Here is a 17,620-nt window from a genome sequence, read left to right as displayed (position 1 = left end):
CGCGACGCGCGCCGGCGCCCCCTCCGCTCGCCGGAACGGGCAGCTCAGCTCGTCCCGCGCGCCACAGAGCCCAACGCCGAGTCTCCTAATTGGCGGACGCAGCGATACTGCCGCTGCGGCACCGAGAGCCCACGCGGCCCCGGGCCCGGGGGTTGGAGAGCCCGGAGGGGACGCGCAGGTGGCGGCGGAGGGCGGGGCGCGGCCCGAGGGGACCGGCTGCAACGCCAGCTCCTCCTCCGCCGCCCCTGGCCGCCCCTCTCCCCGCGAGCCTGTCGGCCGCCGCCACCCGCAGGCTGCCAGGCGCACAGCTCCCCGGCTCGCCGGCTCGTGCGCGCGCACCCGGAAAGGGGGGGGGCGCCCGGAGAGTAGGGACTGCGCGGGATGGGGGCAGTCAAGTCATGTTGGCTGCTGCCGGCGTCGGAGGGACCCTCTGGTTCTCAGCACTCCCCGAGCGGGCGGGTCTGTTCCATCCAGAGAGGCGATGAAGACATCCTTTTCTGTGTGCTCGCAGCTCCGCTTTGCGTGGCCGGGAATGGCTAGAGGGAAAATCTGGCCTGGAGACTCGGATCCTGTTACTTTGGGAGCCTGGCCGCGCGTTAGGGGGCTGGGTGGGTCCTCTCCGCGTGAAAATTCTAGCTGTCCAAGTCACAGTTGCTGTGTCCACCCACATTTTATCATAAGAAGCAAATTTGGGCTACTGGATTTCCACGGTCTCTTCCTCTTCCCAAGGCCAGGAGCTGGAGAGGCTGGGATTCAAAGACCCTTCTTGATCCACTTAATTCCTTGGGCCTAAAAAAGGACCGAGGCTGCCAAACAAATAAGCCTGGTCCGTAAAGGCCTATGAGTCTGGTGGTTTCCATCTCGCCATTTCGATCGCGCTCAAGTTTTTATTCCTTTTTTACTATTGGGTTTGGGGTGTGTTGGCTTGTTTGTGTTGCTTCTTTATTATTTTAGATATCCATTTTTCGCAGAAAAGTGCCTGGAAAATAGAACAAATCTTTAAATTTTCATTCCCTTGGAACTCCGTGCCTGAGTTCAGTTGGATCTTGGTGGGTTTGCTTTATATCACCTGCAAAAAGTGAATACAAAGCAGTTGAATGAAAACCCCACATCAGAAGCCCCAAGGGACCATTTCTAGCCACCTGTGTTGAGCAGGAAAGGAACAGAGAGGGTAGAAACGTGAGTTATTGAGCAGCTGTGTGGCATGACAGGCAGGGACCCCACTGTCTCTGTCCCTGGGTACCCAGGGGGAAGCTAGCACAGTCAGTGGAATCTTCTGCCAAACTAACTTTCCAACATTTATTCAGGTGCAAGACGGAAGCTAGGGAGGCCGAGGCACTAGTGTAAGTGGTTCTAAACCCAGGTGGGTCTGACTCAAAAGTGTGTGCCTGTTTGGGAGTAGGAGACAGGAAGCAAAGTAGCAGCTGAAACCCCCCTGGGAGCCATGGAGAAGTTTCCAGGCAAGATTCAACTTCAGAGAGATTTCTTTTCCCCTCTGAAACCAGAGAGATCCCTGGCCCAAATTACCTGATGATCTTACCGTGCATCTGACAGGTTTCTCTCCTCGCCCTCCGCATGGGTGCATTCGTATACGACATCCAACATTCTAGACTCCATGAGAGATCCACAGTCAGGCTCACATCCTAAGCACTGTCTTCACCGAGAAGTGCTCCCTTCCCACGATCCTGCACGGAAATTTCCCACTCGCAATTCCAAACAAATATATTCCCCAGCCACCAGCAGCCCTTCTCTCCCTTCCAAGTACCTAAGCCCTTCCATCCCCCCTGGATGGAAGGAGTTCCTTCTCTACCCTTCCTGGTTGTTCTTTAGTTCTGGTTACTTGTATATTTCAAACAGGTTCCCAGTAGTGGCCACAGTTCATACACTCATATACGTATTCTCCCCCAGCCTCCAGCCGGTAATACGTGACCTCTGATTTCAATCTCACCATCATCTTTCTTGCGCCCATGTGTCCAAGCAAGAGACTGTGTTTAGGGACAGCGACATCACCCAAAGCTTGGAGACATTACCAGTTGGTGGTATCTAACTTGAACTGGACCCTTAATTCCATGAACCTAACCAACTTCTTCCCTCCAAGAGGAGCATAGGGTAGGCTTCAGAAAGTCCATAAACACAAACCANTCATGATCTTGCGGTTCGTGAGTTTGAGCCCTGCATCAGGCTTTGCACTGACAGTACAGAGCCTGCTTGGGATTCTCTCCCTCTCTCCCTCTCTCTCTGGCCCTCCCCCACTCACATATTTTCTCTCTCTCTCTCTCCCTTCCTCCCTCTCTCTCAAAATAAATAAACTTAAAAAAAATTGTACGTTTGTGTCATATGGACATTTTTCTGGGGAAAAGAGCCTAACTTCCATCAGATTCTCAGTGTGGTCAGTGACACCAAAAGGTTAAAGTCCTGCCTGGCATACGGTGGACATGCAGAAAACAGAATCAGTTCCATATTGATTGTATGCCAGCTGCTTATGAAATCAGTGGCGCCAAGGCACACCAGGTTGGTGGAACTCTCTAGTTGCTTGCATATCTTGATGGGAGAAAGGAAACTCTGGACAAAGTCCAGTAGCTTGTACAAATGAAGGAACCGAACTGAAGAGGCTCTGCCTGCAAAGTAAATTCTCAGACCTGGAAGGAACACACCTGGCCGTTTAAACCCCAGACACAAAGACTGAAGGGCCCATTGATTTCCCGGTAACCAGAGGCTCCCAGTGGGGTGGGCGACCTCCCTCCCTCAATCAGCAACTGCCATCTGTCTACACACCCCTTGTCCCAATCCAACTCATAAGACCAACAAAATTAACCACCGAGGCTGTGTGGCCGGCTCACCCAGGAGCCAGTTCTGTTACACCTGGTACCAAGAAGCAAATCAGTTCTTGACTTTGAAATAAGAAACTTCTCTGGGGCACCTGGGTGACTCAGTTTGTTAGCGTCCACCTTCCATTCAGGGCATGATCTCATGGTTCGCGGGTTCGAGCCCCGCATCCAGCTCTGTGCTGACAGCTCAGAGCCTAGAGCCTGCTTTGGATTCTGTGTCTCCATCTCTGCCCCTCCCTTGCTCTGTTTCTCTCTCTCTCTCTCTCAAAATAACATTAAAATTTTTAAAAAATAAAAAACTCCTTTTGGATGGCTCCAAAAATCTTTCCTAATCATAAATTCACTTATGATTTTTAAGGTTTTTTTAAGAGGTTTATTGGGTTTGTGTGTGTGTTTGTTTAGCAAACTGAAAGGAAGGAGATGGATGTAGTTCTGTCCACAGTTAACAAAGGATTTCGAGTCTGTATACAGTTTTCACTCATCAGCCGTGGTTCATGCTATGTCACCTTCCCTGGCCTGTGAAAAATCTCTCACATCTCATCCTGGCCGATCACAAAAGTGAGAAACAGTCAGAGGTTCATCAGGAAAACCAGGGACACCTGTCTCTCCGGAGGTTTTACCAGGCTACTTACTTCTGCGGGAAGCAGAGGGATGGGGCCATCATTCCCATAAACCCTGAGCAATAGAAACTGGGAGTTTCATTTGATTTTTTAATGAGATACAGTTGACACATATCATTATATTAGTTGCAGGTGTGCAACATCATGAGCTGAGATTTGTTTACATTGTGAAATGATCAACACGGTAAGCCTAGGTAACACCTGTCACCATACAGTTATTTTTTGTGTGTGATGAGAACTTTTACAATCTACTCTCTGCAACTTACAAAAGTACAATGCAGGATTAACTAGAGTCAACGTGACGTACCCTGGCACCCCCATTGACTTGCTCATTTTATAAATGGCAGCGTGTACCTTTTGATCCCCTTCACCCATTTTGCCAACCTACCCCCTGTCCCCCCTACCTCTGGCAACCACTCAACCAATCGGTTCTCTGTATCTGTGAGTTCAGGTTTTTTGGGGGGTTTTTTAGATTCCACATATAAATGAGATCCTACAGTGTTTGTCTTTCTCTGCCTGACTTATTTCACCGGCAGGTTTGCTTTTTTGGAAGAGGAAGAAAAAAGTCACCAATCTACCTTNAGGGGGTTTAAGTAGAGGGGAGAGACCAGCTGTGTTGTATGCCTATCATATCAGCCTAGGTGCACCACTTCTTCACTGTGTGACTCTGAGCAAGTGACCTAACTTCTCTGGGTCATCACCTGCCTCCCCAGCTATGAACAGGAATAATGGAATAATATCCACTATGCCACGTCATGAAGAATAAATAGCTAATATGTGTGAATCCCTCAGCCAGTGCAAGGCATATAGTAAGCATTGTGGAATTAACCAGAGACGACCAGCTGAGGACAAGCGAAGGCTGTTTATTCAGAGTTGCTGATGCAAGAGAGTCAGCCACCATCACTTGAGTTTGGCAGAGACTCAAAGGCAGACAGAGGAACGAGTTTTATAGTAGAAAAGGCTGGGGATGCTTCAGAAAAGCCCTGACTGAAGGCTGTTGGTCTGGGGAAGCTAAAGGCCAGCTCGCTAGAAGTGGGGCATTCTCTGTGATTGAATAGGAGCATATTTCGCTTTCTTTGGTTTGTCCCAAGTTGGGGGCAGGGACAAAAACTAGAGAAGCCGGCAGTGATGGAGCAGTCCCCACAATTTGCAGCCACTTTTGGAGAGGCTGTGGTGGGCTTCCCAAGGCTGGGTGCTGCAGAGGTTGAGAAGATCAGAGACCTATTGCCCCATATGGTCTGGACATCGTTTGTATTTCAGCCTCTCAACCCTCAGTATATGTGGGTTATTATTACTATCACTGAAATCCCTAGAATGGAGAAAGGCTAGTCGTTGGTAGAAACATGCATCAAAATCAGGTCCACCTGTCCGAGAGACATAGGCTGCCCGCCAAACCCAGGGCCTTCTCTTCTGACCATAATCTCATCAGCCGGTAGTATGTGCACTTCCAATGAGGGCCCACAAGCCAACCCACTGAGGGGGGTGCCTGGGTGGCTCAGTCAGTTAAGCGTCCGACTTCAGCTCAGGTCATGATATCATGGTTCGTGGGTTCTAGCCCCGCGTTGGGATCTGTGCTGACAGCTAGCTCAGAGCCTGGAGCCTGCTTTGAATTCTGTGCCTCCCTCTCTCACTGCCCTTCCCCAACTCACACTCTGTCTCTCTCTGTCTCAAAAATAAACATTCAAAAAAAAAAAAAAAACAGCAAACCACTGGGGTATGGGAAGAAAATATGAGAACTTCTGTTTACTATTATCCACGATAAGAAAGAAATCAAAATTTACTGAGATTTAATGTGTGCAGTGAGAGTCGCCCGTGAATGCAATTTCTAAATAACTACACATATAATGGGTAAACACGTTTCACACCTTTTCCTGGTAGGGTTCACCATCCAAAAGCAATAGTTGCCTGTTGGCCAACTTACATGGAAGTCCTGGGGTTCTATTTTCACCAAAATGCTTCCTTTCTACTAGAGGTTCGATTCCTTTTAAACTCAAAGTCCTTTTTAAGGCCCAGTTTAGCATCCCAGTCCTCCAGGAAGCCATAGCAGAGAACCCCAAACATGTAGCTTCTTACCTACAAATTATCCATAGATTTAGCTCCAAATCTACAAGGTACCTATTCCTTGATTTATTCCTTAATTGAACTTTTCTTGAGTACTTGGCATGGGCCTGCTATGTGCAGGAGAGGTAGGTAACGGATAAATCAGAACACCTAATTGTTGAGTTTCTCTTAGGAGAAACAACTCGACCTAACCGTGGGGCACCAGTGGGCTTCTGAGACCTCAGGCCAACTGGCTGTTCTTGGACTGCCTTTCCCACCGCTCTGCTCCTGGACCCCTCTTCTTTTCACTCAGGGAACCCTCCCCCCCACATTTGTCCCAAGGATAGAGAGGAATGCCTCTGCCTGGAAATATCTCAGATATAGATGAACCTCACTTCAGTCCTTTGTATGCCCAAGCTTCTATTTTACTTATGTTGGCAACTCATTTTTATTATGGTTGATGCATGATGTTTTGTTAGTTTTGGGTGTACAGCATAGCGATTGGATAAGTTTGTACATTACGTTATGTTCACAAGTGTAGCTACCTAATCTGTTGCCAAACAACGCTATTATGATACCATTTATATTCCATAGGCTGCGCCTTTTGATTCCTGGGACTTATTCATTCCATAACTGGAAACCTGTATCTCCCACTCTCTTTGACCCGTTTTGCCAGTCCTTCCCCCGCCAACCCCACCCCACCCCCATCCCAGCAATCATCAGTTTGTTCTCTGTATTGATAGCTCTGATTCTGCTTTTTGTTGTTTCTTCATTTGGGTTTTTATCAGATTCTACATAGCAGTGAAAACTCATGATACTTGTCTTTCTCAGTCTAACATTTCATTTAGTACATTACCCTCTAGGTCCATCTGACTTGTGGCAAACGGCACAATCTCATCCTGTATGTGGCTGCGAAGGATTCCATTGTGTGTGTGTGTGTGTGTGTGTGTGTTTATATATATATGTGTGTGTGTGTGTATATATATATATATATATACACTACATCTTCCTTACCCACTCGTCAATGGACATAAGGGTTGCTTCAATATTTAGGCTATTGTAAGTAATGCTGCAGTAAATATAGGAGGGCATGTACCGTTTCGAATTAGTGTTTTTCTTTTCTTTGGATAAATACCCAGTGATGGAATTATATGATCATTTGGTATATCTGTTTTTAATTTTTTTGAAGAACCACCATGATTTTTTCACTGATTCTAAGTGAAAAAAAAAAAGAGAGAGAAAAGTGCGAATAAGGAACTTGAAAGTGACTTTTCACTGCCTGTTTGTTGTCTGTTATAACAATGAATTAAAGCCCTTCTTGGACTCCTGTTGGCGTTGGCTTTGGGGTGAGTATGAGTATGTGGAAGGGAGGCCGAGACACTAGGCTTTCCCCACCATGGGTCACATGGACGCCACGTGACCATGACACTAAGAAGGGCTCTAGCCTGAGTAGATGAGGAAACTCGGAAAGGAAGTAGGTGGCCAGAGGCTCCAGCCATCCACAAGCAGGACAGCCATGGAGGCTCTCCACCCGGCCCCACTCCCTGACCCCCCACTCAGCCCCACACCAGCTTAAGTCCAATATGGTCCAAGAGCAGATGCGAATGCTCAGGGTCAGAAGTGGGGGAGCTGGAGCCACTTGTTAAACCACTGATCTCCAGCCTCTGTTGCAAGGACTAGAATCCTGCTTCTGGGCGTTCTAGACACCTCCACCTTTATTCACAACTTGCTACCTGCTAACTGATGTGCCAGAGCCATATGAAATGTGTGTTCATATACCTTATGAGGCCTTTCTCATTATATATTCAATGGCCAATGAAAAACAACATGGCTTTTCTATAATAGGTGGTAGGTTGGGCTCAAGACTGCTGAGTGGTGTCTTGAAGCCTCAGGAGGTAGCCTTTGAAACCATTGGTTCCTGGGTCAATTTTGCTAAATGCAACAGCTCATTTGGAGAAAATTCTTTGGAAAATCCACGTGGAACAGCCCAAAATACCCTGCAAGTACTCTGAAAAGGAACACGGCTCCTGGAATTCTCATGGTGCAGGTAGACTTTCTGGGATGGATAAAAGTCGGTGGGACTTCATCTTAGCTATCTTCAACTTACTTCATGGTCCGGGACATGTAAACTGATTGTCCCTAAGTTCCCCCAGGCCCCTGGGTCACCCTTTTCTTTAAGATCCTGGATCGTAGTTGCTGCAAGAAGGCTCACGTCCTCCCCAAGTACTTCTGGGGTTGCTCACCTTCGCCTGGCTGTCTTTGTCACCTTGGATTTCCGGTCAGTATTTTTCCATGTCTCCGTGCTCCCCCTTCACCATTTCTTCCAAACCAAGGACACAGGTTCCTGTATTAACTATGAAAAATTGCTACAAACTCAGAGGCTTGAGACAACACAAGTTGATCTTATAATTCTACAAATCAGAAGTCTGATGTGGATCTCACAGGGCTAAGATCAAGGTGTTTGGCAGACTGCATTCCTTTCTGGGGCTTCTAGGGAAGAATCCATTTCCTTGCTTTCTCTGGTTTCTAGAGGCTGTCTGCATCCCTTGCCTCACGGCCCCCTTCCTCTGTCTTCAAGCCAATCAGTTCTGGCTGAGTTCATCCTGTCATCTTAGCTCTCTGACTGCAACCAGAAAAGATTCTCTGTTTATAAAGACTCAGGAATATAAGGCACCTGGATGGCTCAGTTGTTTGAGCATCCAACTCTAGATTTCTGCTCAGGTCATGATCCCAGGATTGTGGGATCGAGCNCCTCCCTCCCCCCAAAAAAAAAAAAAAAAATACACATAGTATTAGATTGGACCCACCTAGAAAATCCGGGCTAATTTCCCTTCTCAAGGTCTTTTAAATTTTTTTAATGCTTTTATTTTTATTTTTGACAGAGAGAGAGGGAGAGAGCATGAGCAGGGGAGGGGCAGAGAGAGGAAGACACAGAAGCTGAAAGCAGTCTCCAGGCTCTGAGCTGTCAGCACAGAGGCGGTCATGGGGCTTGAACCCATGAACTGCAAGTTATGACTGAGGCTGAAGTCAGACCCTTAACCAAATGAGCCACCCAGGTGCCTCTCCCTTCTCGAGGTCTTTAATCTTTTAAGTTTATTTACTTTGAGAGGGGTGGCAGCAGGGGCGGAGAAAGAGAGAGAGAGAATCCCAAGCAGGTTCCACATTGTCAACTTAGAGCCCATTAAGGAGCTCAGACTCACTAACCATGAGATTATGACCTGAGCCCGAGGGTCACGCACTTAAGGGACTGAGCCCCCCCCCACCGGGTGCCCCTCCAGGTCTTTCGATCTTAACCACATTAGCAAAGTCCCATTGTCACATAAATCAGTATATTCATAGGTTCTGAGGATTCGGATGATGACATCTTTGTGGGGCTTGGAAGGCCATTATTCTGCCCATCACAGTCGCATCCTCCGTACCTCAGGCACCTCCAACTTGAGGCAGTCATATGTAACAGATTTTCACGGGCAGAGTGTATCATGGGAATTACAATGCAGAAGAGGGAAAAGTAAAGCTTAGTGCTAAATAGCGGGGGGCCTAAAACTCACTGACTCTTCCCTGTCACGGGGAACCCCTTCACCACAATCTTGCTCCTTGGTCCTAGCCCTGAGAAGAATCTTGCCAGTAATCACAAGGGCAGTATTTCCCAAACTTCAACCATTTACATGGAGAGTCAGCTAGCTGTCCATCAAACGCTGGGGCACAGCGGCACTGCCCTTTCCAGTCTCCCTTCCAATCAGCTGTGAACATGTGAGTCCGTTTTAGCCAACAGAATGTGAGCTGAAGTGGGGTGGTCACTTCCGGGCCAGAAACTTCGAGACAGCTGTCGCCCTTCTTTCCTCTTTGTGTGCTCGGACCCCAAGGCGGCAATCCGCCCTGGCCATGAACGTAATGGGGAGACAGACTCCTAGGGCCGGGAAAGCCTCAAGAGGAAAGGACTCTGGGGACCCAGACATCTCATGAGCAAAACCACCTGCTAACGGGAAACATCTACCCTGTACTACTGGGAACAGAATACATTTCTTGTACTTTAAGCCATTAAATCCTGGGGTTCTGTTCATTACGGTCACCCCAACCTTTTGTACTGTGGATATATTCACCAAGTTTTGTTTGTTTGTTTGTTTATTGAGTGCAAGTGGGGGAGGGGCAGAGGGAGCAGGAGAATTTTTTTATGTTTATTTATTTGTTTTTAGAGAGAAAGAGAGAGAGTAGGGGAGGGACACAGAAAGAGGGAGAGAGAGAGAGTGAATCCCAATGAGGCTCTGTGCTGTCAGTGCAGAGTCCAATGGAGGGCTCTAACCCACGAACCATGAGATCATGACCTGAGCTGAAATCAAGAGTCCGATGCTCAATCGACTGAGCCACGCAGGCGCCCTGCCTTTGTTTTTAAATGTTTACTTATTTATTTTGAGAGAGCAAGAGAGAGCGCAGAGGAGGGGTGGAAAGAGTCCCAAGCAAGCTCCATGCTCGGGGCAGAGCCATATGTGGGACTCATCCCACAACCATGAGATCATGGCCTAAGTCAAAACCAAGACTTGCTCACTTCACCCTCAGAGCTACCCAGGTGCCCATTATTCACCAAAGTTTTAATGGGTTTTTAAAAAAATATTTTAACGTTTTTATTTATTATTAAGAGACAGAGCATGAGCATGGGAGCAGCAGAGAGAGGGGGAGACACTGAATCTGAAGGAGGCTCCAGGCTCTGAGCTGTCAGCACAGAGTCCAACGCAGGTTTCAAACTCACAAACTGCAAGATCATGACCTGAGCCGAAGTCAGACATTTAACCAACGGAGCCACCCAGGCACCCCTAATGTTTTAATGTTTAAGCCAACTGTATCATTATCTATAAACCTTTTTCACTTAAACAAACCCACTTCTCTTTTCAATTAGCTACATTTGAAACAGTAATATCCACAACATAATAAAGCAAATTTTATCAGGTGCTTCCTATGTGTCAGGCTTTTAATATGCATGTTTTCATTTACTTCATGTTTTACTTATGTAAATGTTAATGTTTTACATGCATTAACTCATTTTAGTCCAAATAGGAAACTCATAAGGTGGGTACTTTCATTATCATGCCCATTTAACAAATGAGGAAACCGAGGCACAGAGAAGTTTACTAACTTGTTCAGTTTCAATAGCTGGTAAGTATAAGGGCCAGGATTTGAACCAAGTGGTCTAAGTCGAGAGTTCATGCTTTGAACCATTACAGGCTGCTGCCTTTTTTCAGCTCTGTTTTGTAAGCTGTGTGTGCTCATAATGCACAGTAAGTGATTAGTTCTTTCACAGAATATACCATCCACCAACCACCTCATCGTTCTCAGGCTAGGTCAGAGGTACTTGCAAATGACTTCAACAAACCCTGCCCCAGAGCTAACCCTTGAAAATGACTACTTCCTTTTTTTTTTTTTTAACTGTTTATTTTTGAGAGAGAGAATGAGCAGGGGAGGGGGGAGAGAGAGAGAGAGAGAGAGAGAAAGAGAGAGAATGGAAGACAGAGGATCCAAAGCAGGCTCCCCGCTGACCAGCAGAGGGCCGGATGCGGATGCGGGGTGGCAATTCATGAACCGCGGGGTCGTGACCTCAGCCTAAGTGGACTGCTTAATCGACTCAGCCACCCAGGTGCCCTACAAGTGACTGCTTTTCATCTTTGCTACACCTCCAAGTGGATAGATATCAAAACCCTGCAACTGGAAGGGAGGCAGAGAAGGCAGGGGCAGAGCGATGCCTCCCCTCTCCCGCTACACAGCCAGCCTGGAGTGCTCTGTTATTAACCTTTAGTGCAGTGCATTTTCAGAATGTCCCTGCAAAATTTGCAAATGACATTTTTCCTTATTGATCCTTTTTGCCTAGGAGGACATGCAGGTAGAGGCATCTTAAAGAGAAGAAGGAGAAGGCAAGGCATAACAAAGAATAAAAATCAATGATGATGTAATAACCAGGGGCGCCCGGGTGGCTCAGTCTGTTCAACGAGCATCTGACTCTTGATTTCGGCTCAGGTCAAGGTCTCAGGGTGAGTGAGATAAAGCCCCAGGTCAGGCTCTGTGCTGATAGCCCAATGCCTGCTTGGGCTTCTTTCTCTTCCCCTCGCTGCGCCTCCCCCACTCACAGGCTCTCTCTATGTCTCAAATAATAAATAAATAAACTTTTTTTAAAAATGATGTAACCAGATCCAGGCACCTTGTGGATTTGGGGAAAAATATATCTGTACAATTGCATAATGGCAATCAATCAGCACGTCCACACACATTAATAAATACGATGAATGAATAAATTATACCTGAGTGCTATTTTCTTCAGACCCAGAAGATGGCTTATAGTTTAGCTGGGTGGGGGAAATAAGATTGCCCATCGTCTTCGTCCCACAACTGGAAATATTCTGTAAACAACTTTCCTCATTTGTCGGTTATTCTCAGCCTTAACTGGATCTAGGAGAAATCCACGGATGAGACGTTCACACGGATTGTTTAAGGGAAGCGATTTCTCACCAAACTGGCCGTTGACACCTCTGTCCAGTAATTATGCCTGAGTGTCTGTCTGTGCCCGGGGTGTGTGCAAAATCCTTCCTAATTCCCTGGACTGTGTGACTTAGTCCTTTGTCTGAATTCTCCTGGCTCTGTGGGCACTCACCTCAAGGACCGTATTACATCGGAATTATTTGTTCACATGTCTGTCGCCAAATAGACCGTGAGGGGCAACATCAGAAACACGCTCTGTCTCTCGGACACCTTGCATGCAGAAGCTTCAAAACGAATATTGTCTGAAGGAGCAAGTGAATGAATGAGCTGAAAAAATAAATGAACGGCCACTGGTCTGAATGGGTGGCGCTGGTGACACACAGTGGCCCTTGTTTATGTCCTTCAGCCTGACGTATGCAGTATTCCCACTGAGATAAGATTCGTGTTTGTGGTTGTACACCCAGCCCTTTATTCCTGTGAAAAGGAATCATGGAGATATTTGAATCTGATAGGAGGTGAAAGCCTGTTGGTGTCCAATACACAGGAGACTTTCTTTGTGGGTATCCGGAAAGCCAACATCAGAACATCTGCCCTGGGCTTTCTAGACCCATAATAGCATCCCTAAGCTTAGAATATTCATGTCTCCATGCCTATCAAAACAGGTTAGCTGACATTTTCTGAGCTCAGATTACTGTCTGCCACTTACAGGTAACTCGGCTTCACACAGCACGAAGGATGTGATTTTATGCAGACCTACCTGCCCACTGTCTGTCCTTCGATCTTCTCCAGCCATACCACTATTTGAGTTGCAGAAACACAACTGTGTGCAAACTACAATGGTGGGCAAATTCTGCCTGGGAAAAAAACTCCGTCTCAAAGAAACACCAAAGACTTCCTCTTGGGCACCGCTGATCTGCCTTCCTACTGTGAGTTTTAGCTATTGCTCCCTCAGGGTAATTCCTCAGTTCACTCAGAAGTCTTCACAATAGTTTTGCTGGTGCCGTTTGGGTTTTGAGTTGTGTTGCACTTTCCTATTTTTTTTAATCATTTTCAGTGAGATGTAAATAACATACAGCAAAAGGTATCAGTTTTAAGTGTATATTTCAGTGGGTTTTAACACATACATTCACTCAGGTAACAACCATCACTTTCTAGATAAAGAATATTTTCTTTTATTTAGCCAGTTACCTATTTACTTTTTACTCTTTGAGAAAAATTGTATATATTTGGGCGAACAACATGATTTAATATACATACACCTAGTGAAATAACTACTGTAGTCAAGCTAATCAACATACCCCCTCACATAGTTACCTTTCTGTGTGATAAAAACACCTGAAATCTACTCTTTCAGCAAATTTCCAGTGTTCAGTACTGTAGTATTAACTCCAGTCACCATGCTCTCCATTAGATCTCTAGACTTACTCATCCTACGTAACTGTGACTTTGTATCCTTGGACCAACATCACCTCCTTTTTGCCCACCCCTATTAACAACTATTTTTATCTCTGCTTCTCCGTATTTCACCTTTTTGAGTTGCACGTATAAGTGAGATCATGCACTTATTTCTATTTCTGTGGCTGGCTTGTTTCACTTAGCATAATGTCCTCCAGATTTATCCATGTCGTTGCAAATGTCAGGATCTCCTTAGAAGATAGAGAATGTTTTCATCACCCCCAGAAAGTTCCCTCATACCCCTCTGTGGTCAATTTCTTCTAACTCCAACCTTAGGAAGACATTCGTTTGCTTTCTTTATTATAAAATTATACAGTACATATTTTTATTTGGATGTGGCTGGCTTCTTTCACATAGAATAATTAGTTTTTAGAATCATTCCTATTGTAGCATGTATCAATAATTCGTTCCTTTTTCTTGCTAAGTAATACTCCATTGTGTGCAGATATTTCTATTTGTTTATTTATCTGTTGATGGAAATCAGGCTGTTTCTAGTTTTTGCCAGTATAAAAAAACCCTGCTGTGAACACCCATATATATATAAGTCTTCGTGTGGACAAATTTTGTATTTCTCTTGGGTAAATACCTAGAAGGAGAATCACTGGCAGATATGGTAAATGTATGTTTAACTTCATCAGAAACTGCCAAACTGGCTTCGAGAGTGGCTGTACCACTTTACACCCCCATCAGCAACATCTGAGAGATTCAGTTCTTCTATATCCCCCAGGACTTTGGTTTGGCACGTCTTTTTCCTCTTAGCCATTTTAGTGGGTATGAAGTCATATCTCATTGCAACTTTCATTTTGCCACATGACAAATGACAATAAACATCTTTTAATATGCTCATAAGTCATTCATAAATCTTTCATGAAATACTTGTTCAAATCCTTTTCCTATTTTTAAATTTATTTGCTTTGAAAGAGAGAGAGAGAGAAAGCTGGGGAGGAGCAAAGAGAGAGAGAGAGAGAGAGAGTCTCAAATAGGTTCCACACTGCCAGCATGGAGCCCAATGCAGGGCTCGAATTCACAAACTGTGAGATCGTGACCTGGGCTGAAATCCAGTCAGACACTTAACCTACTGAGCCACCCAGATGCCCTTCTTTTTCCTATTTTTAGTGGATTGTTTATTATATCATTGAGTTGCGAGAGTTCTTTATATGTTCTAGACACAAATCCCACTCCTCTATGTACTTGACGGAGGGAGTGACTTGCCCTATCCCAGTTGCCTTCCTAATTTTCTGGAAGTTTCTTGTCCACAATAGTTATTTAAACTTGGGGCACCTGGGTGGCTCAGTCGATTAAGCGTCTGACTTCGGTTCAGGTCATGATCTCACGGTTCATGGGTTCGAGTCCCGCATCGGGCTCTGTGCTGACAGCCAGCTCAGAGCCTGGAGCCTGTTTCAGATTCTGGATCTCCCTCTCTCTCTGACCCTCCCCTGCTCACAGTCTCTCTTTCTCTCTCAGAAATAAATAAAACATCAAAAAAAAATTTTTTTAAGCTATGTAAACTAGACTGGGCTTCTGAAGGAGGCAGACACCTGCTGCATTAGTCTGTGCTTTGTTTCAGGAGGAAAAGAGGTATGGTCTAGAACCTTCTCATTCTATGAACTCTGACTTCTGAACACAGTAGGCAGGAAGGAAGAAAGGGAAGATAGGAAGAGTAAAGGAAAGGACATTCTAGGGACTTATTACCAGCCTATAAACCCCACCAGTTTCTGGGCAAGGCTATTACAGTCACTCAAGTCAACAAAATATTTTTTAAGTTTATTTATTTATTTTCAGAGGAAGAAAGAGAGAGTGAGGGAAGGACAGAGAGAGAGACAGAGGGAGACAGAGAATCCCAAGTAGTCTACATGCTGTCAGCACAGAGCCCAATACGGGGCTTGCTTTCACAAACCATGTGATCATGACCTGTGCAGAAATCATGAGTTTGGCGCTTAACTGACTGAGCCACACAAGCATCCCTCAAGTTAACAAATTAAACATTCTTTGACCTGGGCCAACTTCCTGCCTTATGGGTTCTACCAAGTCCAGAAAACGGAATGTCTGTTCTGGTGCCTACTGATTCATGTGGGGAGACCGTGCCTCGTTCTTTTATAATGATCCCTCCAGGTCTCATCTACCTCTTTTCAACCAAATTGTGAGCAGCAATCAAGGTAGAAAGCAGAAATAGAAAGATTTGACTAGTTGTGGGTTCTCTGTCAGGCTGCCTTATCCTTATCAGGGGAAGCAGCCATGAGCCAAATACATCCGAGTTCCAACCCAGGGCAGCAGGAAAAGAGATGTTTTTCTCTTCTTGTAACGTCTGGCCAAGACTCATGGCACCCAACAGAGCTATAAAGAAGACTGGGCTATAGCAACTTCACCCTCCAAGAAAGGGATTAACACATTTGGAGACCTCAGGTTTATTCTAATCAAACTAATCCTTTCGATAAAATGGGAAAGGAGAAGGAGAGGTAGTGCAGGGAGAGAATGGGGCCCACAAAAAGGAAGAATATGGATGGGACAGGTTTTAAGTTGAGGTTTGCTGGCCATTTGCAATTTTTTTAAAAAAATGTAATGTTTATTATTATTATTTTTTTTAGAGACAGAGCGACAGAGCATGAATGGGGGAGGGGCAGAAAGAGAGACATATACAGATCCGAAGCAGGCTCCAGGCTCTGAGCCATCAGCACAGAGCCCGATGCTGGGCTTGAACCCACAGACCGTGAGATCATGACCTGAACCAAAGCCGGTAGCTTAACCAACTGAGCCACCCAAGTTCTCCCATTTGCAGCTTTTTGTTTCAGCACCGCCCCCAAAGTACCACACGGAAAAGTTGGGGATGGGTGGATCAGGAGCTCCTGATGTAGGGAGGTGCAGTGGCATCGTGGAAAGAAGATGTCTATTCATTGTCAGTTTATCACCCATCGGTAGCCACCTGGCTCCAAATCACTAAGTCCAAGTTGCTCAGTTTCTCTCCCCATCCCTGCCACAGATCCCTCTGTTCCTCTTGCAAAGTGTCCCTGGGTTGCAGAGCTGGGGAGTCAGGGAGAGGAAGTCACAGAGAAAACAGTACATTGTTGAATATCTCTCTGCACAATTCCTGCCAGACTCAGGTCTTCCAGAGTCCTTGACCTCATCTGCGAAGAAGCACACAGGCCAAGACTCTGCAGATAAACAATAGCTGACTTTCATTGTCTCGTGATACCCTGCAGAAGCCCTCAGGAGAGAGCTTACCATCTTACAGGCCAGAAAGCAGAGTCTCAGAGAGGTTACATGCTTTGCTTAAGGTCACCCAGGAAGTGGAAGAATCTGAATCTGAACACAGGTCTCGAGTTCAGAGACGAAGAAATTAATCACTTGGTTATTAACTTGGTTGATTGATCGATAGGTTGGTTGCAGAGAATCTGCCTTATTCCAGAAACAAACTAACAAAGAAGCACAAAGACTTGAGCTTCTTCCGGTTTGTGCCACTAAACACAATGGAAGGAACAACATGGAAATCGGGCCTTTAAGAGCAAGTGGCTAACCTAAGTCTGGTTCCCAAATTTGAGAAATTCCTCAAGTGTCTCTGCTTCAAATGGGATAATTTTCCAATTTCTTTCTTAAGGTAATTTTTTAAACTACTGAGTTTTATGGGCTGGAGCATGTGAAAAGCCGACTACTGTATGTCTTTTTAATTAGATCCTTTACATGATAATTAAAATCTCTCTTTGCATCATAGCTATTCTTAAACGCTGCAGTAATGTTCCTCTGGCTGGAAGTTAGCTGACCATCTGGAAGCAATAAAATATCTTAACCTTAAAATGCAAACTATCAGTTAGAGATACCACAAATTAGACCTACTCGTGGTTGCTTTAATGGGTAAATGCCAGGCTCCATTCTTCATTCTGTCTAATCAGGAAACTGCAAGATCTCACAGTTGGAACAGGGATTTGAAAGTCAAATAGTCCTTCTTCCTTTGTCTTTTCGGAACCAATCCTGACCAGGCCTCCCATCGAATGGCCCCGGGGCACACAGGCATGGGGTCCACCATAAAGAAATTCTGAGGCTTTTTTTAGAAAACTTTTCCAAAGTTCACTCATTGTTTGGGACTGGAGACTAAGTCTGGCCTTGGTGGTGTAAGGAGAGAATGAATTATGGCTAGAAGCTTGGGAAGGGCTGGTATACAGAGGGAAAATAAGCAGCTTATGAAATTGCTTACGGGTAGCTTATGAATCACGAAAAGAGAGG

This window comes from Crocuta crocuta, unplaced genomic scaffold (genome assembly GCF_008692635.1).
Source record: "Crocuta crocuta isolate KB4526 unplaced genomic scaffold, BGI_CrCroc_1.0 scaffold217, whole genome shotgun sequence".
In the NCBI taxonomy this organism is placed as follows: Eukaryota; Metazoa; Chordata; class Mammalia; order Carnivora; family Hyaenidae; genus Crocuta; species Crocuta crocuta.
The sequence above is the reverse complement of the archived record's forward strand: the minus strand, read 5'-3'. Positions refer to the sequence as shown.